Source organism: Mustela erminea, chromosome 4 (assembly GCF_009829155.1).
Source record: "Mustela erminea isolate mMusErm1 chromosome 4, mMusErm1.Pri, whole genome shotgun sequence".
NCBI classification, from domain to species: domain Eukaryota; kingdom Metazoa; phylum Chordata; class Mammalia; order Carnivora; family Mustelidae; genus Mustela; species Mustela erminea.
The window spans coordinates 49,147,160-49,171,047 of record NC_045617.1 but is presented as its reverse complement, the minus strand read 5'-3'; the positions used below and the strand labels follow the sequence as shown (position 1 = coordinate 49,171,047).

Here is a 23,888-nt window from a genome sequence, read left to right as displayed (position 1 = left end):
GCGCGCTAGGTCTCTTGCGCAGGGATGCGGCTGTCGTGGGACCGCGAGAGTCAGGTCCGCGCAGGCGCGCGCCGTCCCACACCTCGCGTCTCTCACCCTTTCCCCGGTCGCGCCGGAGCAAGGCGCTTGGGCCCCTCTTGGTTACCTACGACCGCGTCTCCCCAGCCCTCTCCTTCTCCGCCCGCAAGAGGAGGGTACGCCGCCCCTGCGGAGGGGTATGCTGCCTTCCCACGGGTGACCTCGCATCTGCCCCTGATACATCTTAGGAAACAGGACGGGGAAGAATGGGCGTTTTGTGGGCAAGGATGAGGTAGGCGAGGTGCTTTGGTCCTTACCCGTCATTCACTTCTATCTTCTTTGGGTTCCTTTTTTTTTTTCACCCCCACCAGCACATGCCTGTCCTGACAAGAGAAACGCACAAGTTATCCCTCTAAGTTAGCCAAGTGATACTTGTCTTCCAAGCAGCCGTGGTGTAGAATGATGGACTGTGGGGTCTACTCATTAACCAGTTTACAAATAATTTGACTGAATGCTTGCTTGTGTTTTGTCAACTCTTTTAATATACATGGAATAATCAAAGCAATATAGGTGTATTAAATCATGTCGCTACAGTTTCAGAGAGGTAGTAGCACCGAGAGGGGATTTAGGATTACAGAAGTCCTCTTGGACCTGAAGGATTTGAGATGAATGTAAAAGGAGACAAAGGACAATCTAGGTGAAAGTGGAAAAAATATTTTTTTATTTAAAAAAATGTTTAGATGGTAAGGTGGGAGTCAACACGATAATCTACCCCTGAAAAGTGAACCTCCTGAAAAAGAGCAAATATACACTACATACAGTTCTTAATTTGATAGTTTTTGACATCAAACAAGACCTAGGAAAATAGTTTGGTAAACTTCTCACCTACTTCTTGCTTAAATACTTGACCTACTCTCTGTTTAACCTTTTGTCCAATTGTTGGTTTAGGATGCTCCGTTTAGAGGCCACGGAGTCAGGTGTGTGATTGCGTCTGCTCTTTTACACTGTTAAAATAATGTGAATACTGTTTTTTATCACATTTATTTGTTTTCCAGTTGATTTGGTTGTATATCCTTTGACTTTATTTTATATTGGGAACATCCTAGAGAATAAGAATTATTTTCGGTTCTTCGTTGAGGACTTGACCCAGTGCTATAAATAATGATATTTATGATGATGTCAAATTTATAACATGCTTATTTCAGAACTTGAAAACTGTTATAAGTGAGAAGAGCTTTAGGAAGAGAAAAGGTAATTAAATGTAATTGATTTATTGTCTCAAGCAACCACAATCTTCTTTAATGCTCTGTTGCTGAAATTAACCAAATAAAATGTTATTTATCAAATATATTTACCAGATTAAAGTTTTTGGATTGAATTATGGTTTCTCAAGTCTCAACCCCAAGTTTTGTGTATCATACTGATTCTAATAGATATATATAGGTATAGATATATAGATATGTAAATATCTCTCTATATATACATACTTTTTTTAAAATCCAGTCAAGTCATAATACCTGGAGAGTAGATAAAGATCAGGGCTCTACTCATGTACTTTGATGACCTAGCATAGTTCAGTTTAGTTTGGCCTGCTTCTAGAAAATTGATTACTACTTTTATATTGTGAAATCCTGGATGCTTTTTATGGAGAACAGATCCCCACCCTCACCTGCATTCACACGCACAAAACATTAGCATCTTTTTTTCCCAAGTTTTTTTATTTAAATTCTGATTAGTTAGCATGTATGGTAGAATTGGTTTCAGGTGTAGAATTTAGTGATTCATCGCTTACATATAACATCCAGTGCTCATCACAAGTACCCCCTCTATTCTCTGTAGTTAAGAGTCTATTATGGGTTGCTTCACTGTCTCTTTTACTTGTTTAATACAGTGTGAACTTGTTAAAACATCTTCAGACATTTTTCTAGCCTCTTTGTAGTAGAGGCCAACTTAAGTCCCTTTATTCACTAGGGGGCGCCTGTCACATATAAGAAACTCCTAGGCAAGTAATGACAAATCTAAGTTAGGGGTGGCACTTAACATTTCCTCCACACTACCTGGAAGAGTAGTAGGTTTATTTGCATTTATGAGCTATTAAATATACACCAAGAACAAGAACCCTAGAACTTACTCACTCAGGAGCTCTATTACCCAGCATAGAGACTAACAGTCCAGTACATACTCAATTCACAAGTGGTTTACAAATACTAAAGGCTGACCAAACCAAAGTCTACCTAATCTGTGCAGAGGGAAAGAGACCTGCACATTTACTCACCTAGAGTGGCAGCCATTTAACCAAGATCTTGGTGGCATCATGACAGAACAAAACCAAATATAAGCATTCATAGTATCTGCAAAATTTTTAGGACTAGAGTTTTTGTTATGGGTTAAATACAAGTAAGATAAAGTTATCTACAAAAACTGAGAGAGGATATGATTATAGTAAAAATTGATTTTATCTAAAATAGCAAAGTATTTTAACATTTCTCACAGCCCATACAGAATTAACATAAATCAAGCTAACCATTGTTTCTCTAGTATTTCTGCCTTTCCACGTTGTCAATAATATCAGCAACCTGTGCTTTCAAAGGAAAGTGAACTTAAGAATCTGTTGAGCCAGGGTGAAAGCAGGTAGCTTGATGAAGAATTGTAGAAAGACCTTAAATCTTACAGAAGTAAATTATAGCTAATACTTAGGAGAAAATCATTGGTAATACATTTGACCCTTGAACAACACAGGTTTGAATTGAATGGGTCCACTTATGTGGATTTTTCCCAATAAATATATTGAATAAATTTTTGGAGCTTTTTAACAATTTGAAAGGATTCAAAGATGAACCACATAGTCTAGAAATACCAGAAAAATTAAAAGGTATGTCATGATTGCAAAAAATATAGATAGATACTAATCTATTTTGTCATTTGTTACCATAAAATATATGAAGATCTCTTAACAAAAGTTAAAACTTATCAAAACTTACCCACACAAACATTTAAAGACCATACATGGCACCATTCACAGTTGAGAGAAATGTAAACAAAGGTACTATTACATCATAACTGCATCAAATTAACTAGTACATACTGTAACACTATAATAATTTCATAGCCCCTTCCTGTTGCTACTGTGGTGAGCTCAAGTGTTGCCAGTGTCTGCTTAAAACACTGTATGATACTATTCATCTCTGTGTGAATAGTTTGCCTTTCCAGTAAATTGCAAACCACAGTAAAAAGTGATCCCTTAAGGTTCTCACATATTTTTCATCATGTTTAGCAAGATGTTTATTCATGTAAACCTTGAATAACAAGGTGATAAACATGGGACCTATACAAAGTGTCACTAGTGATGCTAGAAGTTCTCCCAAGAAGCAAAGAAAAGTCATGATATTTTAAGAAAAAGGTGAATTGCTTGCTATATGTAGCATAGATTGAGGTCTGCAGCTGCAGTTGCTTGTCATTTCAAGACAAACGAATCCAGTGTAAGGACTGTTGTTTACAAAAAAAAAAAAAAAAAAACAAGAGAGAAGGGAAGTCATGAAGCTGTTTCTGCAGCTCTGCCAGCAGGTGCAGAAACCTTGAGTTTTTTGCAAAATCCCTTTTATCTTGTACTAAAAATGCAGCTTTTATGTGGGTTCGGGATTGATGTAAGAAGGGCATAGCTATAGATTCTAATGTGATTTGAAAAAAAGCAGCTATTGTATGACAACTTAAAACAAAAGGAAGCTGCAGTATGTGATGTTGTATTGTAGAATTTAATGCCAGCAAAGGATGGTTTGCTAATTTTAAAAAGAAGTTTGGCTTTAAAAATGTCAAGATACAGGAGAAGCAGCTTCTGCCAACCAAGAAGAGGTAGATGGGTTTGCAGACACCATTAAGGAATTAAGAGAAAGAAGGAAAGAAAGAAAGAAAGGGAGGGAGGGAGGAATCATTAAGGAGAAAGGATATCTGTTTAAACAGGTTTTTAATGCAGACACAAGTGCCCTATTCTGGAATAAAATGCCACAAAAGACATTTATTAGTAAGAAAGAGACGTGAGTACCAGGATTTAAAGCAAGAAGGGATAGGCTAACTGTACTGTTTTATGCAAACGCAGAGGTTTATGATCAAGACTGTTCTTATCTACAAAACTACTAACCCCTGAGCCTTGAACGGAAAAGATAAATACCAGCTGCCAGTCTTTTGGTTGTGCAACAAGAAGACCTGAACAACAATAACCCTTTTTTCTGGATCAGTCCCATTAATGTTTTGTCCCTGAAATCAAGAAAGACCTTGTCCATAAGGGATTGCCTCTTTAAAAAACTAACATATAATGTATTATTTGTTCAGGGATACAGGTTTGTGATTTATCGGTCTTACACAATTCACAGCACTCACCAAGGCACATACCTTCCCCAGTGTTCATCAACCAGCCATCCTATCCCTTTATTTTAGAGAGAGAGAGTGAGCAAGCAAGGGTAGAGGGAGATAGAGAACCCCAAAGCAGACTCCCCACTGATCACGGATCCTGACAGGAAGCTCAATCCCAGGACCCTGAGATCATGACCTGAGCCAGCCACTTAACCACCCAGGCACCCTGGAGATTGCCTTTTAGCATTGTTTTGATACTGGACAATGCCTCCGGCCACCCAGAACCCCATGAGTTCAATAGCAAAGTTGTTGAAGTGGTCTCCTTGCCCCCAAACACAGTATCTCTAATTCAGCCTCGAGATCAGGGGGTCATAAGGACCTTTAAGGCTCGTTACACATGATACTCTGTGGAAAAGATGGTTAATCCTATGGAAAAGAACCCTGATAGGAAGAACATCATGAAAGTGAGGAAGGACTACACCATTGAAGATGGATCACTGTTACAGAAAAAGATGTGAAAAATGTCAAGCCCAAAGCAATAAGTTCCTGCTGAAAACCTTGTCCAGATCTTCTGCATGACTTCATAGGATTTATGACAGAGCCTATCAAGGAAATCACAAGAGAGATTGTAGATATGGCCAAAAAAAAAAAGTAGGGGGTAAAATTCGAGAGCTAATAGACACCACACGACAAGAATTAACAGAAGACAACTTGATGGAGATGGAAGATGAGTGCTTTTGAACCAGTGCCGGATGATGAGGAAGAAGACATAAAAGAAGCAGTGCCAGAAAATGAATTAACATTAGACAATCTGACAGAAGTGTTCAGATTATTCAAGACTGCTTTTGAGTTCTTTTATGACAGAAACTTCTATGACACATTTGCTTTATAATTAACAGTGGAAGAAAGATTGGTACCATATAAAAACATTTTAGAGAAAAGAAAAGGCAAAAAATTCAGATAGAAATTTCAGTGTATTTCTGTAAAGCTACACTGGGACACCTAGTGTGTTTGCCTCTCCTGCCTCCCCTTCCACCTCCTTCACCTCTTCTTCCTCTTGAGACAGCAAAGACCAAAGCAAAGACCTTTCTCTCCTCCTCAGCCTACTCAGTGTGAAGATGTTGAGGACGAAGACCTTTGTGATAATCCACTAGCACTTAATGAATAACAAACTTATCTGTTGTGTATGTATGTATATCTTTGTGTAAAAATCTCATAACTGCAGCAAGAACTGTGAGTTGTTTTATGTCATCATCATCATCACTCCTTAAATATTCATTGTCTAAAGCAAGGTATGTGGGGCTTGGACAGAGTTGGAGAGTCTACATAGACATAAGGTGAGTAATATTTAATGATACCCCTATATACACAATTTTGTTAACTTGTCTAATTAATTTCTTAGCATAACTTTTTACAAGGAAAATTCCGAGTCAGAGAGCTTTATTTATTTGTTTATTTTTAGCGAGCTTTAGTTTAAAATGTTTGATACATGATTACTCTCTAGAAATGTTGTATCAATTCACAATGCCACCAAGATCTATGAAAGTGTGCTCATATGCCCACACTCCATTCTCCTCACTGAATTTAATTATGCTTTGTAATCATTACCAATCTGATAGGCAAATATTATTTCATTGTTACTTTGTGGTTTATCATATTTATTGGCATTTTAGCTTCTTTAGAGAACTGCCTTTTTACATTCTTTGCACACCATTAGTTGTGTCTAATTTTCTTATTGATTTGTAAGAGATTTTATGTAATAAAGTTAATAAGTTTGTCTGCTATATATGTTGCAAGTATATTTTCCCAGTTTATTTGTCTCTTACTGGATTTGTTATAATACTTTTCAACTGGGCATATTGGAGGCTGGAAATAAGTTAGACTCACCTACCACCACCTCCAAAATAATTATGTATCAGAATGTCTTGTGATCATTCTCAAACTGTAGAACCCCTGGAATTTCCAATTGACATTTCTAGAAGCATATGCTACTCCCTTTCCAAGGAGATTTCCAAGAATCTTTTTTGTTTTCCCCCTGAGCTTTCCACGTATGTTAACTTCAAATAGCCTGCATTGGGTAATCATCATTTTGGGGTCATCCACTATGTACACCTAGTGTATAGTCTCTCTGTTATGGTCAATGCCAGTGTCCAGTCCTCCTTCACATAGCCATCCTTTAAGGCCATTTAGCCACACTTCTACTCATGTGTTACAGAACAGAGAGATAAATCTGCCAAACCATGGTATTTCTGCCAGTTTTTCCTGGCTTGGTTACACCAAGAAAAGTTCTCTCACTCTCAATTGAATGTTGTCTGGGTTTCCAGTTCCTTCATTTACTACATCCTGTAACATATCCATCTTTACCAGTGATATAAACCTTGACCAAGAAATCAATAATAAATGGAAAATGTTGAGGAGAATGCTTCTTCACCCTGCTCTTGTCTTCCCATTACTAAAAGTGAGTCTGGTTTTATTATAGGAAAAGATAGACGGGCTCCTGAGGGGAAATTAAGTCCTCATTATAGAGGAAAGAAATTGGCTATATTTCAAGAACTTAGTATAAAAATCTGACCCTTGGTTCCAGGCCAGTGTTTAGCTAGTTCCAGAAGCCATCTTTCATGAGACATCCTGAAATTCTGGGAATGCCTTAAGGAAAATGACTATATGTAAATGAATTTAAAGAAATTTTCTAGTAATTAGTTAATGTGCAGTGGGACATGCACACAGGATGAATAACTATACAAAAATGAATAATGTCCTTCAGACTTTGTAGAAACAACTTCTGCTCTGATGAATCCATACACAAAACCAAAAAAACATCAGGAGAGGGAAAGTATTGACTTTTTTTTTCTTTTTTAATCTTGACTTTTGTGCCATCACTTGTATATCTGGTCCCTTTTTCTGTTTGTTTGTTTGTTTGTTTTTTCTTTCTTACCAGCTCCTTCTCTTCTTTCTGACCTTTGAATGTTAGAGTTCTTTCTAGCTGCTTTAATTGTCTTCTCTTTTTCTTATAATCACACTTCCTACCTAAATTATTTGATCCATTCTCATGGCATTAGTTGCCACCAGTTTATAACTCCAAAAATACATATCCCCACCCTAGATCCTTCTTTCAAGCTCATATCTTACATGACACCTTCTCTTCGATGTGCCTTAGACGTCTAAAATTCAGTGTACTAGAACCTGTCCCCCGCCACATTTCATATTTCTCTATATTTCCATATATGCCAAAAGTCATTACTGGCACTTTATTCTCTCTTACCAATCTATGACCAGCTCTCAGTTCTACATGCAAAATTTGTCTTTGACTTCTTCCATCCACCTCAGCTCTACTACATACACTTTATCATAAGCCTCCATCATCTCCTGCACCTAAATCACCTCAATCACCTCTTAACTGAACTCTCTGCATCCATTTCTTGCCTTTGACAATTTATTCTCACAACAGTTGATAAGTCCTTTTTTTAAAAAATTGCACACCAGGTTATGGTGCTTCTTTGACTTAAAACTTCTTAATGCTCCCACTGCTCTCAAGAAGCTTCCTTCCAAGCCTCCACATATTCCCCTGCCCCTTCTGCCCTCATCCTATGATGAAACTATTCTTGACTTCTTTCAGTTTCTTCAAAAAGCCAAGCTCCTCCTTGCCTCAAGGCTTGTGCACACAGATTTTTCCTTTCTGGGAATGCTCCTTTCATAACCTCCTCTATTAAAACTAACTTCCACTTTACTGTTAACATATCACTTCCATCAAGAAACTCTTCCTGGGGGGTGCCTGGGTGGCTCAATAGGTTAAAGCCTCTGCCTTTGGCTCAGGTCATGATCTCAGGGTCCTGGGATTGAGCCCCACATCAGGAATCTCTGCTCAGCAGGGAGCCTGCTTCCTCCTCTCTCTCTCTGCCTGCCTCTCTGCCTACTTGTGATCTCTGTCTGTCAAATAAATAAATAAAAACTTTTTAAAAAAGGAAAAAGGAAGCTCTTTCTGAGGCACCTGGGTGGTTCAGTCATTTAAGCATCTGCCTTCTGCTCAGTTGTGACCTCGAAGTTCTGGGATCAAGCCCTACATTGGGCTCTCTGCTCAGTGGGGAGCCTGCTTCTTCCTCTCCCTCTGCTCCTCCCTGCAGCTTGTGGTTTCTATCTCAAATAAATAAATAAAATCTTAAAAAAAAAAAAAAAAAGAAGAAGAAGAAGAAGAAGAAACTTTTCCTGATTTCCATGACTAGGCTTTATATGCCTTCATGGTATCTTTTACTTTTTTTTTATCATACTATTTATATCATTTAGTATATGACAGAGTAACTGCAAATAAGAGTGCTTAAAACATGATGGAAGTTTTTCTTTTTACAACTTACTGGAAGTTTCTTTTTATGACTTAAGCTGACCAAAGCTAGTAAAGAGAAAAGGGTCAGTAAAAAGTAAGCATCTTATAACAACTTCAAAATACGTTAAGTAAAAACAAAAACAAAAACAAAACATTAAGTAATTTTTAGACTAAGGTTAAGAACTAGACAAGTTCAAAATCATTGTCAGGGACTTTAATACCCATCTCCTACATTTGAATAAATGGACCAAAAAAATAGATTTGTATCACAAAATAAATCACTTGAGCTTGCTGAAGCTTATGGGATACTAAATCCAGTTAAATAAGAATACACATTCATTTTAGTACACACAGAACATTCACAAAGGTCTAGGATTTTCTGGGTACTCAAATAATTATCAATAAGTTTCAAAGTATTGAAATAATATACTCTATTTCTCTGACCACAAGGGGATTAAATTAGAAATCAATAACAATAAAACACTAATAACATTGCTAATTATTTATATACTAAGCAACATAATCTTAACAGATGGGGCAAAAAAGAATTCCAGTTAGAAATTAGAAAGGACCCCAAACTGAATAATAGTTATAACACAACATACTGAAACATGTGGTATGTACCTAAAGCAGCTGTGAGAAGAAAAGAAATAACTTAAAACACTTTTATTAGACAAGAGGAAAGATTTACAATCAATGCTCTAAGCTTCTAACTTAAATAGCTGGGGAGAAAAGTAAAATCAAAATAAGTAAAAGAAATAAAAGAATAAAGAGAAGAAAATAGAAAATAGCCAACTGAAAAAATCAGCATGGCCAACGACAGTATGTGAGTCAACCTTGTTAAGAAAATTGATAAACCCTGAGCTAAGATAAAAAAGAGAATGAAAGAAAGATATTATCACAGAAACTGCAGGCATAAAAAGGATAATAAGGGGGCGCCTGGGTGGCTCAGTGGGTTGGGCCTCTGCCTTTGGCCCAGGTCATGGTCCCGGGGTCCTGGGATCGAGCCCACATCGGGCTCTCTCCTTGGCAGGGAGCCTGCTTCTCCCTCTCTCTCTGCCTGCCTCTGCCTACTTGTGATCTCTCTGTCTCTCTCTGTCAGGTAAACAAATAAAATCTTAAAAAAAAAAAAAAAGGATAATAAGATAATATTATGAACAACTTTATGCTTCAAGATTTGATAAATTGGATAAAATGGACTAGCTCCTCAGAAAGTGTAACTTACAAAACCAAAGCTAGAAGAAATGTGAAATCTGAATAGCTGTAAACTATGAGAGAAATTAAGTTTGTAATTTAAAAATGTCCCAGCAAAAAATTCCAGGCCTAGGTAGCATCATTGCTAAATTCTATGAAACATTTAAGGAAGAAATAATGCCAATCTTACACATTTTTTTTTTTTTTTAGAATATAGAGGAGAAGGTAACTCTTCCTAACTTATTTTATGATGTCAACATAGCTCTTTTTTCAAAATCTAACAAGGACTTGTCAAGAAATGTAAAGTACAGTCTAACATCCTCATGAACATAGATGTAAAAATCCTTTTGAAATTTATCAAAACAGGGGTGCCTGGGTGGCTCAGTGGGTTAAAGCCTCTGCCCAGCTCAGGTCAGGATCTTAGGGTCCTGGGATTGAGCTCCGCACTGAGATTGAGCCCCACATTGGGCTCTCTGCTCAACAGGGAACCTGCTTCCCGTCTACACTCTCTCTCTCTCTCTGCCTGCCTCTCTGCCTACTTGTGATCTCTGTCTGTCAAATAAATAAATAAAATCTTTCAAAAAAAATAAAGAGAACTCAAACATTAAAAAAAAAATTTATCAAAGCGTATTCAACAAAATATAAAGAGGACCATACATCCTAATGGGTATGCACCAAATAACAGCATGGTAAAATACATGAGGCAAACACTAATAGAACTCCAAGAGAAGTTGAAATCTCCATTATTATAACTGGAGACCTCAACACCCCTTTTTGAGTAGTTGTTGGGTGAAGCAAACAAAATATTAGTAAGTATACAATTGACCTAAACAATAATATCAATCAACCTGATCTGATGCAAAGTACTCTTAACAACAGTAGCATATGCCTTCTTCTTCTTCTTTTTTTTTTTTTTAAGATTTTATTTATTTATTTGACAGAGATCACAAGTAGGCAGAGGCAGGCAGAGAGGGAGGGGGAAGCAGGCTCCCTGCTGAGCAGAGAGCCTGATGCGGGGGTCAATCCCAGAACCCTGAGATCATGATCTGAGCCGAAGGCAGGGGCTTTAACCCACTGAGTCACCCAGGCATCCCCATATGCTTTCTTCTCAAGCTAATATGGAACATTCACCAAGGTAGATTATATTCTAGGCCATAAACACATGTAACAAATTGAAAAAAGTGGAAGTCATACAAAGTACGTCTTCAGACCATCATACATTCAAACTAGAAATCAGTAACAGAAAAATAACTTGAAAAACCTCAAATATTTGTAAATTAAACAACATATTTCTAAATAACACATGAGTCAAAGAAGTTTCAAGAAAAATTTTAAGACATTCTGAATTAAAATGAAAAGATAGGGCTTCCTGGGTGGCTCAGTGGGGTAAGCCTGTGCCTTCAGCTCTGGTCATGATCTCAGGGTCCTGGGATCGAGTCCCGCATCAGGCTCTCTGCTAGGCAGGGAGCCTGCTCCTTCCTCTCTCTCTCTCTACTTGTGATCTCTCTCTGTCAAATAAATAAAATCTTTGAAAAAAAATGAAAATATAACATTAAAACTTGTATGATGCTGCAAAAGCAGTACTTAGAAATTTTTTACAGCATTAAATGAATATATTAGAAAAAGAGATCTTAAATCATTAAACTTTTACCTTAGGAAGCTAGAAAGAGAAGAGCAATGTAAATTTAAAGCAAGCAGAAGAAAAGAAAAATTAGAAGAGAAATTAATGAAATTGAAAACAAAAAACAACATAGAAAAATCAACAAAACTAAATACTACATCTTTGAAAACAAAAATAAATTGATAAAGGCCTAGTGAAGCCAGATAAAGGTTTAAAATTGATAAGCCTCTAACCAAACCAACTTTAAGGAAAAAGGAAAGAAGACACAATTATTAACAGAAATGAAAAAGTGGTCATGGCTACTGGTTTCATGAAGACTAAAAGGATAATAAACGAAGACTGAGCAAATCTATGTCTACAAATTTGTTAACTTAGATGAAACAGACCAATTTCTTAAAGGATACTGCCAAAATTTATAAAAGGAGAAATAGAAAATGTAAATAGAATTATATCTATTTTTAAAATGTAATTAATAATTCATAACCTTCCAAAAAAGTATGCAGGCCCAGATGGTTTCCCTGGTAAATTCCACCAAACATTTAAGGAGAAAATGATACCAAATTCTCTACAATCTCTTCCAGAAAATAGAGCCAGAGAGAATACTTTCTAACTCATTCTATGAGGCCAAAATTACCCCCATACCAAAACAAGATAAAGACATTACAATAAAGGAAAAAATTAGAGACCAAGATCTCTCATAAACACAGATGAAAAATCCTCAAGAAAATATTACCAAATTAAATCTAACAGTGTATAAAAATAATTAGACACCAAGATCGCGTGGGACTTATTCTAGTTATGCAAGGCTGGTTCAATGTTCAAAAATCAATGTAATCTTTCGTATCAACAAGCCAAAGGAGAAATTCTTATTGGTCTTATCAACTAATACAGAAAAAGTATTTGACAAAATCCAACATCTATTCACAATTAAAACTCTCAGCAAACTGGAAATACAAGGAATTTCCTCAACTTGGTAAAGAATCTCTACAATCTATAGCTAACATCCTATTTAAAATGAGAAAATGAATAGTTTCTCTTTAAAATAATGAGCAGGATGGATTGCTCACGTGGCTCAATTGGCTAAGTGTCTGCCTTTGGCTCAGGTCATTATCCCAGAGTCCTGGGATCAACTCCCACATCAAGTCCCACAGTGAGCTCCTTGCTCAGTGGGGAGCCTGCTTCTCCCTCTGCCTACCGCTCCCCTACTTGTACTCTCTCTCTCTCTGACAAATAAGTAAATAAATAAAATCTTTAAAATAGTGAATAAGACAAGGATATCTTCTCTCACTACTCCTGTTCAACATTGTACTGGAAGTCATAGCCAGTGCAATAAAAAAGAAAAGGAAATAAGTGTATACAGATTGGAAAACAAGATATAACATTGATTATCTATGTGGAAAATCCTAAAGAATCAACAACAAAAAATTTGGGGCACTAATAAGTAAATATAGGAAGTTCATAGGATACAGGGATAATATACAGCAGTCAATCGCTTTACCAATAATGAACAAGAATTTGAAATTTAAAAATAGTATCATTTATAGTGGTATCTATGAAAATTAAATATTTTGGTATAAATCTAATTTAGGTATATAATGTAAATTATATACAAGCTCTATATACAGAAAATACGAAACCCTAATGAAATAAATTTTAAAAATAGGTAAGTAAATGGAGAGAAATTATACAATTGGAGAGAAATGATTAGAAGGCTGAATGTTGTTCAGATGTCAATTTTTCCCAATCTGATCTACACATTCAATGCAATACCAATCAAAACCCCAGAAAACTATTTTGTAACTATTAACAGACTGATTGTAAAGTTTTTAAGAAATGCAAAAGATTAGCAAACACAATAACTGAAGGACAGAATCAGAGAGTTTACACTACTTAATGTGAAGCCTTGCTATCAAGCCACAGTAATCAAGGTAGTGTGGTATTGAAAAAATGGATGCAGAGAATAATGAAAAAAATATGAAGTCCAGAAATAGACCCACACACATATAGTTGACTCATCTTTGACAAAGGAACAAAGCCAATTCAATGGAAAAAGGATAATCTTTTCAACAAATGGTGCTGGAAAAATTGTATATCCATATGCAAAGCAAAAGAAAACACAACAAAAAATTAGAGGCCATCTTTTATCAAGATTATCTAAAATTGGCATAGACCTAAATGTAAAATGTAAAATAATGGAACTTCTGGATTTTGGGAAAGGTGAGATAAAAATCTAAGTGACTGGTTTTGGAATTGAGTTTTTAGATACAGCATAAATGCATAATCCATGAAAGAAAAAAATAATGTCATTAAAATAGAAACTTCTGCTCTGTGAAAGATGGTTTAGAGAATGAAAAAAGCCACAGATTTGGAGAAAATATTTACAGAACACTTCTCTGACAAAGGACTTTTATCCAAAATATACAAAGTATTCTTAAAACTCAACAGTAATAAAACAAACAACTCAATTTAAAAAAAAAAAAAAAAAGCAAGAGATCTGGATACCTCACCAAAGAAAATATACAGATGGCAGATAAACACACGAGATATTCAATTTGCTATTAGAGAACTGCAAATTGAAACAACAGTGGTGTACTATATGCCTATTAGAATGGCTAAGTTTCAAAGAAGCCTAACAAATACCAGTTGCTGGTAAGGTTACAGAGCAACAGGAACTCTCTCATTCACTGATAGCATGAATGCAAAAGAAAAAAAAATAGTACATCCATTTTGAAAGACAGTTTGGCAGGTTCTAAATATAGTTTTACCATATAATCCAGAAATTGTGCTCCTGGGTATTTGCCCAAATAATTTGAAAACTTATATCCAAAAAAAGTCGCATATTGATGTGTATAATAGCTTTATTCACAATCACTGAAAGCAACCAAGCTGCACTTTAACAGATGAATGGATACACATGTTGTGGTACATTCATACGGTGAAATATTATTCATCAATGAAAGTAAATAAGCTATCAAGCCATGGGAGACATAGAAGAAACTTACATGTATATTGCTAGTTGAAAGAAACTAATCTGAAAAGGCTATATATTATATGATTCCAATTGTTTGACATTTCTGAAAAAAAACTATAAAAACAATAAAAAGACCTGTGGTTTCCATGGGCTCAGGGAGATAGAAGGAGGTTGAATATGTCTAGTACAGGACATTTTGTAGAACAATGAAACTATTCTATATGATACTGTAAGGGTAGATAAATAACACTATGCATTTCTCACAATCCATAGAATTTTACAGAATTTTTCTTAATCATTTAGGAGGTTGGGGAATCCCAAGATGGAATACAGACTGTGACAAAAGAATCTAATTATATTACAAAATGTATAGTATGACCTCACTGAAAAGGGATCAGGGTAAAATTTGCAGTTGTAAGTAAATTTGGAAATGAGTAGAGTCTGTAAGACTAAGGGCAAAAGGAACTGCTGATAGTCAATGTACTCTAGTTGATAAAGTGGTTTCCCACAGGATAACAGGTCAACAATTCTGATAATGTTATATGTGTATACTAGAGTTGAACAATTAAGCAAATGCAAGGTAAATTATTTGAGTTGGGTTTCTCATTGTTGGAGTGGAAGTTGGTAGGTAAGCTAGGAGAGGAAGCTAAAATGATCCATGTAGTAATAGATTAGAGTTGGGAGACACCACTGTAAACTCATGTTTAGCTTGATATAGATGCAGATGGTTACATATAGATGTATTTATTGATATGGTTGTATACATACACAGGTTAGTATATGCTTTATCAGCTGAGAGAGGCTTCAACGTTTTGATACCCTTATTAGTAATAAGCACACTTAGTACCCAGATTTTGGTCTGTAATACTTTTCTCCAGTTGAAATAACCAGGGATCCTTGGCAAAATACTGATTCTAACACTAGGACAGGAAAAGTATATGAAAATCTCAGAACATCTTTTAGTACTAGAAATTAAAAGAAATTAAAAGGGGAAAAGCAATTGGTGTAGCTATGGCAATAGAACCCAAGAGACAACTGGAAGAGCTCCCAATGCCCAAAGTTGGAACAGTTTGAGCAACAAAATAAAGTAGTATTGTATTGTAACCCAAAGTGTAAAATTAATACTTACGCATACATGCTGGTATAAACAAATGATTGGATGGATGGGGAAGAAAAGAGAAATATATCTTGCACAAGAATTCCAAATAATAATGTAGATACTCCACATTCAAGGAGATGGAGCATAAGGATGCCTGGGTGGTTCAGTTGGTTAAGTGTCCGCCTTCTGCTCAGGTTATGATCTCAGAGTCCTGGGAGGGAGTCCTGCATCAGGCTCCTTGCTCAGTGGGCAGCCTGCTTCTCCCTCTGCCTGCAGCTCCCCCTGCTTGTGCTTCCTCTCACTCTCTCTCTCTCTGTCAAATAAATAAATAAAATCTTAAAAAAAGGAGGTGGAGTATAACACCCCATTTCTTAAGTAAGGGCTACACATAGTGACTTCTTTCCAAAGAGTACAATATGGAAAGGGAAGGAAAAGAGGAACTTTACAATGGATAAATCTAATAAACACTACCTCAGCCAGGTGATCAGGGTCAACATCAACAATGATATCTATGTATAAACCCTTGCTCTGATGTAATGAAAATGGTGCTTTTCCTGTGTGGTCTTTATACCCCAAACACATAACCCAAGTAGAATCATGTGGAAAACGTCAAATGAGTTCCAATTGAGGGACATTATATAAAATAACTAATACTCTTTAAAAATTGTCAAGGTCATCAAAAACAAAGAAAGTTTGAGAAACAGTCTAGCCAAGAGGAGCCTAAGGGGACATGAAAACTAAAAGTAATGTATTATCCTGGATGGGATCCTGGCATAGAAAAACAACATTAAGCAAAAACTAAGGAAATCTGAGTAAAATACTAACTCAGCATTGGTTCAGTAACTGAGACACATGTACACACTAATGTAAGATCTTATTAATAAGGGAAACTGGCTGTAGGGTATATGGGACTCTTTTTCAGTTTTTATTTAAACCTAAGCTGTCTAAAAATACTTTTTAAAATCATAAATAAAATATAAATAAAGCATAAATAAACATAAATAAAGCATAGAAAAAATAGTTATAACCTTTTGCAGTAATTTCAGTTGTAGGAATATTATCTTTTTTTTTTTTAGATTTTATATATTTATTTAACAGATGGAGAACACAAGTAGGCAGAGAGAGAGAGGAGGAAGCAGGCTCCCCGTTGAGCAGAGAGCCCGATGCGGGCCTCCATCCCAGGATCCCGGGATCAGGACCAGAGCTGAAGGCAGAGGCCTTAACCCACAGAGCCACCCAGGTGCCCCCAGTTCTAGGAATATATCTTTAAAGAAATAACTACTATGTATCCTGTAGTAAAGTAGGTTTTACAGTAGTACCCAGAGCATAAGCATGTTGTGAAACTTAAATGAGGTCAGCCATATACAGTAGTATGGGCACTCAATAAATATTCTTTGCTACTATTTTTGTTATTATTCAAAGCTGATTTGACTCGGGCACAATCCTCAAAAGAACTGATAGTGCAATAGAAAGATAAATAAATGAGCTTATCTACTGCCTCGGTTTCTGGAACCCAGTAAATATAGTAGTAATAATGGCATTAATCTCAACAACATTAATGGCAAATCTAAGACAGAAGTATGATGGAGTGCAGTGGAAACAGGAAGATCTCTAACTTAGACTAGAGATGTCAGTGGCTTTCTAGAAACTATAAATAGCTAAGTAGAGTCATGTAAATAAGTGTTAGCTAATTCATGTGTTCATTCAACAAACATTCACTGAGGTATTACTATGTATTATCAGGCACTACTCCATTGTTTTGAGAAATCAAAAGTGACTTCCCCACAACATTACTGCCTTCTGTAACTTGTACTTTTTTCTTTAAAATAGTTGAAATCAACCATTATCATATCTGGGGCCAATAGGCATTCTTTGGGAAAAAATTCTCTTGAGAATTAGAAAGTGTTATCCTGGTCAGGACATATATAGAATTAAATTGCATGGGTTTGTCAGTGAGTAGGACCTAAATAATCATAAACTTCTCCCCATTTCTAAAGTCAAAGTGGAAAATAAAAGAATACTATGAGTTATTAAACCAGGAAACTAAATCAAGTCTGTAAGTACTAAGGCTTATCTGGTAGAGCTAACTAACTGATCAGCAAAATCTTAAATTATAATTGCCATAGACAAATTAGGTTGAGCAACATTTCTTATATTACTAGTCAGATTTTGGTCTAGAATAATACAAAAAATATCCAAGTAAAGGATGACCTGTGAATTAGTGCAAACTTAACACAATTGCAAAATAATAAGTCTTTTGGTAAATTTCTGGTAGCATGCATTCATTCTTTTCTGATGTAGGGTAAAGAAGGATAAGACTGAAGAAAGGCAACACATTTTGAGCACATTTTATTAGAGGATAACTAGTAGGCTCCTTATTTTCCTACTTTGTCTGCAACAGATAATAGATATTAAGAGAACTAGGAAGATAGTATGTTATAATGGAAAGCATCCTGGACCAAGAATCAGGGAGATCTCAGTTCTGGTTATTTTTTTTTTAACAATTTATTTATTATTTGACAGAAATAGAGAGAGAGAGAGAGAGAGAGAGAGAGAGAGAAACAAGCAGGGGGAATGGGAGGGGGAGAAGCAGGCTTCCCATTGAGCAGGGAGTCCGACATGGGGCTCAATCCCAGGACTCTGGGATCATGACCTGAATCGAATGCAGATGCTTAACCAACTGAAACATCCAAGTGCCCTAACTTGGAATTGTTAATTGTTTTGATTGCTCTGAAAAAGAATAACATGAGCTATATTCTCTAGTCTTTGATTAGATATTATTTTCTCTCTCATAAAGTTATTGATGGATATATTGAAAAAGGAGAACTTAAGAATTCCTTAGAATTTTTCTCTGTCCCCTCATGACCAATACTTCTATCCGTTCTCCCTATATCATGTTTTCTTTTCAGTCATTTCATCGGAGATGAGAGAAATACACAGTTCCTCTAACAAGTAGTCTTAAAAGGACAGCCCAAGAGGTGCTGCACAGTGATTTTTAGCTTCCTAGAAGAAGCAGATGTGGGTAACAGTCCTCAGAAGTATCCTTGACCTGCAGGAGCATTGAGGAGGGAAACAGCAGGTACTCACATTTTGGAAAAAATAACCGAGAAAAGAGAGAAGGTCTTAGAGATGGATTGATTCCTGTACAGTAACAGAAGTTATTTAAGAGTAGGGACTGTATCCTATTCATCTCTATGTCTATGATGCTGTGAACAGTGCCTGACAGTGAGAAGGTGTTCAATATAGATGCCATTGAATGTTGAGTGGATGGATGAATAGATAATGGATAGATAAGTAGATATAATAGACTTATCTAGAAAATATAGACTAAAGGATTGTATCACAGTCTCTTTCAGTCTTGTTGATGAGGCGGGATTAAAGGTAGGGGTGGGAATAGCAACCATGTACACACATGCACACACCAGGCATTCTATCTTTTTGTTTAATTACTGGAGCCAGTCTCTACTCTAATTACCATTTGGCAAAAATAAATAAGACCAAAGTACAATGAAAATTGTTATTTACAATGCACTAAGCTTTACTGATTTGCTAGCTAGGAAATAGTCAATTATAGTGTGTGATGAATAGTTGTAAAAACCTCTAGTCACTATAATTGATATTTAAGCATTTTATTCAGAATTTTGGAGCACTGTAGACGTAAACAAGCAGAGATTTCTTCTGAGTAGGAATGTGGGGCAAAAGAGTAAAGTTTAATAAAAAGAAAGTCAAAAAGAGTAAGAAGGCAAAAACCCCAAAACATTGTGACAATAAAACAGCTGGAACTAAGCAATGATTTCTTGTAAGGTACACATTCTAAAATATCCTTTTTATGCCCAGACTGAATATGATTTTACAGCATCTGTTCCCTTTGATATCATGCAGCAAAAATGAGTGTATCTTATAACACTGCTGGTAAGTAGTAAAAAAGAAGCTAAAGCTACCTTAGTTACTATTTTGGTATTTCCAGCATAGCACTTCCTGTTCCATAGGCTTTTGATTAAAATATTAATAAATAATATATGAAAGGAAGTAGCTTATATTAGAGGTAGCAAAGTGAAATTCCCACAACTTCCATAAAAGTGACAAAAATGAGTGATGTCTTTGTGTCTTTTGACACATATACTCTCCAATAAATACAGAAGGACAGATTAAAAAGTAGAAAAGCCATGATTTTCCAACAGCTATAGTAATAGTTGATTCTGGCTAGAACCATTAATAGATGTTAAAATTATTGGTGGAAGGATTGTTAAGGAACAGGATAGTTACATAATCTGAAACATCACTTCACACAGATCCCATTAATTACAAAGGGGAGAAGAAAGTTTTACAATGGAAAATTGGCTTCTGAGGTGAACCCCTGAAAAGGCTACCAAGTATGTAATACTACATTATACCATTTCTCTAAAAGGGCAGGCAGAAAGCTCCTGTGCAGCTCCTCTTCACAAGACTTTCAGGGAAACTGTCAGGTTCAGTTATAAAATGAAATACAGGTGAAAGTTTTGGAAGTCAGTTTCAGCAAAATGTATTGGCAGCAAGCATTTCTGGGAGATTCTGTGTCCTCTCATGTATTTTATCACACACATCTTTAAAAACAAAGTCATAAGAGTAATACACTACAATACTTTACCTCTGGAGTTGTGCATATTTGTGTGTGTGAATGGTAAGGGATGTATCTGTGTGTTTGAGAGATGGGAGATTGGTGTGGGAGGTCATTGGTGTGGGATCAGTCATTATTATGTATCTCACAAAAGGTATCTCTCTCTTCTGTCCTTGCTTTTTTCAAATTTAACCTTGATATTGGGGCCAATGCATCAAAAAACACAGCAGAGAGAAAAATATATACAGTGAACAACCTTATGCTGAACATTTCAATAACTCAACACTGAGAAACTCATGTGACTGTGGATTCACAGTCTCTGTGTAGCCCAGTCCTCAGAAGCCTGGCCTGTCTCCCTCCCTCCTATTCTGCTGTACCCCCATAAAGCCCAGCTAGCTCTAGGCCTGCTTGATCCAGTACCTCCCTCATACCAGGGCAAGAGCCCCTCACCTGAGCCCCAAGTTTCACATATATACCAACAAAGACTTTTATTAACAAACATGTTCATTCTTTGTTATTCATCCATTGCTCAGCATTACACAGTGTGATTTGTAATCCTGAACACCCACCCTTGTTCTAACCCCATTCAAGCTCCAAGGAAATGCTTCTCCAAACCTTTTGTCCTAGGACTTTTGAAACAAGAAGCACCTGCCCCCATGAAGGTTTTGTGGTTGTAGCACTCCAAACAGTGGAGATGGACACTGCTTCAGAGCCATTAGTGGTAGAAGGGCTTAGGTAAGAAAAAGACTAATTAACTTGTCAAATTGTTCCTCTTAACATCATTCCCAGTAGTGTGGAACATCCATTTCCTTGCTTCTCTTTGTGTTTCAATGTATGGGTCTGAAGGCCTTTACCAGTTAATGGTGTTTGTAACAGTTTACATGGCTGTCTAGTGTGGTAGCCTTAACCACATGTGGTTGTTGAGGCACCTGAAATGTAGGTAGTCTGGCAGAGAAGTGCTACAAGTGTAACTGAGACATCGAATTTTTCACACGCAGTGTGAAAAAGGAATGTGAAAGACCTCATTAATTATTGTTATATAGATTACATATTGGAGCAACATTTTAATACTTTGCATTAAATAAAATATATTATTAAAATTAATTTCAATTATTTTAAATGTTTACTTTTTAGTTCTAACAGGAAAACTTTTAATGTAAAAAATTAAAAGTCATGCATATGGCTTGCACTACATTTCTATTGGACAGTGCTGATCTAGACATAATTTTTATAAAGTATGATACTGATTATTAACAATTACATGGACATGCAATGCTAGAATTGTGAAGAGTTTTTTTAAATTGAGATAAAACTGACATATATTACTTTCAGGTGGACAACATAATGATTTAATATTTGTATGTATTATGAAATGATCACCAGAATAAGTCTAGTTAACATCTGTCACCACACATAATTACACACTTTTCTCCTTATGATGAGAACTTTTAAGATCTACTCTCTTAGCAACTTTTAAGTATATAATACAGTATAATTAACTGGAGTCACTATGTGGTACATTGCATCCCTAGAGCTTATCTATTTTTTAATTGAAAATTTTTACCTTTTGACCACCTTTTCATATTTTTTTTTTCAGCCTTCACCCCCCGTCTCTGGCAACCAGGAGTCTGTTCTCTGCATCTGTGAGTTTGGGGTTTTTGTTTTGCTTTATTTTAACATCTCACATATAAGTGAGATCATACAGCATTTATTTTTGTCTGATCTTTTTCATTTATCATGATGCCCTCAAGGTCCATGGGTGGATATTTTTATTTTTATAAAAAGGTCTACTAAGATTTAATTAAATATTTAAAAATGATTTAGAAAATCAACTTTATTTAATAACTTTGATTAAAATTGTTCATATGCGGGCACCTGGGTGGCTCAGTTGGTAAAGTAGCTGCCTTCAGCTCACATCATGATCCCAGGGTCCTGGGATTGAGTCCACACTGGCCTCCCTGCTTAGCGGAGAGCCTGCTTCCCCCTCTTCCTGCTGCTCCCCCTGCTTGTACTCTCTCTCTCTGTCAAACAAATAATTATATAAAATCTTTTAAAATTTTGTTTTATATGCATTGATTAGAATTTGTATTTTGACTTAATCTTAATGTACATATAATTTGAATATTTTAGAAGAAAATGACTTCAGAAAAATATATGTAAAATATGTTTAATTTTGCAAAAATACATTCAAATTTTGTACTCTTAACATAGTTGCAATTAATTTTTAATCTTTTGGCTCTTTACTATCAATAGAATACAAATAATGTAAAAATCTTTACTGGAATAATACAATGAGTGATCTTTTTCTAATGAAAGTAAGAAAAATAAATTTGTGGAATGAGTCAAATTAGAAATTATTTATAAGTTATAGAGTTTTATGTTATTATTAATATAAACATCTCTGGCCCATCAACAAAAAGATCCCTAAAATGTAGAGTAATAATTAAATTCAAACGTCTTTTATGTTTCGCCAACTAACAGTAAAAACCAGCCATAGCTTTAAACACATATTTTACTTTTGTTATTATGAATGTACTATTGTTTCAGTAAGAGGAGAGAACATACTTCATTTTACAGCTTGTTAGCCTGAACTGTAACATTTAAATGTTTAGATATATGGTATATGGACCCCTATTTGTACTCTTGCTGTGGAGCTCACAAATGTTAGGAACGGACCTTTTCTGATCATAAAGGCAACCAGGGTGACCCAAACTTTCTAAGTGAAATGGGCTATCCTCCATGGAACCACATCATATGGAGCTTCCATGGTTTCTGGGGAGCTCTCAGAGCTGACAACATTTGTATGGCCCTCTCAAGTTCTTTGTGACCCAACTCAATGGTCCACCCTAACTCATCTGCACATTTACACCACACTATGGATGAAAAGGGGTGGATCTAAGAAATTGGTGAGCAAGAGAATGAACCTAACAATCTCACTGCATATGTGTTTTCCGACTTTTGCCCTTTCCAGATTAAGTTAAATAGCCCCGCTGGCAATTGCAGAGACAGGTTTAAAGCCAATTCAAAATTTCTGAACTATATGTAATATCACAGCTGTGGTGCCAGCTTTTAGTAGAAACTGGGTCAAAGCGTGGAGTAGGTAGGAAGTGATGCTCTTCAAATGGTATACTCAGCCATCTGTCAACTAAGCTGATTGAGGAGGAAGGCTCTTGAAGAACCCAAGGGAAAGTTGTGAGCAGAGTGGTTTATTAAGTTGATTCACATATTGTTAAACCGTCAATGAGACTGTTTACTCCACTCTGAAAATTAATGGCTATTTTCACAGACTAGAACTATAGAATTATGAATGATCATTATGTCAGAAATAAAAATGGACTTAGAAGCAGAAGTCCAGAGTTCTCATCCTAGTTTTGCTATTTTCCAGACATATAACCCGGGGCAAGTCAGTAAACTGGTGTAGCCTTCAATCTCCTACCTGCAAAATGATTTAAAAAAAAATGTCAAGCCTATTTCATAAATTGATATGAGGATCAAAGTAAAGCACTTCTGAAAATTAGAAGGTTACTGAAGCTCCTGGGCAGCTCAGTGGGTTAAAGCCTCTGCCTTCGGCTCAGGTCATGATCCTAGGGTCCTGGGATCAAGCCCCACATCGGGCTCTCTGCTCAGCAGGGAGCCTGCTTCCTCCTCTCTCTGCCTGCCTCTCTGCCTACTTGTGATCGCTATCTGTCAAATAAATAAAATCTTTTTAAAAAAAATCTAAAA

General features: G+C 36.1%; 1 protein-coding gene across 5 annotated transcripts in view; it reads left to right on the top strand.

Moving 5' to 3' along the window:
• The window catches only part of TTK (TTK protein kinase), a 76,486-nt gene that overhangs the window by 460 nt on the left and 52,138 nt on the right, over positions 1–23,888 (top strand). The window contains exons 1-4 of one of the 5 annotated variants that reach the window (XM_032339195.1): positions 66–310; positions 18,478–18,647; positions 20,793–20,900; positions 21,763–21,808. The gene's annotated coding sequence lies outside the window, so the exon portion shown is untranslated. Of the gene's footprint in view, positions 1–65; positions 311–5,569; positions 5,703–18,477; positions 18,648–20,792; positions 20,901–21,762; positions 21,809–23,888 lie in introns of those variants that run through there. The other 4 variants (XM_032339200.1, XM_032339199.1, XM_032339198.1 and 1 more) reach the window with 4 other exon arrangements.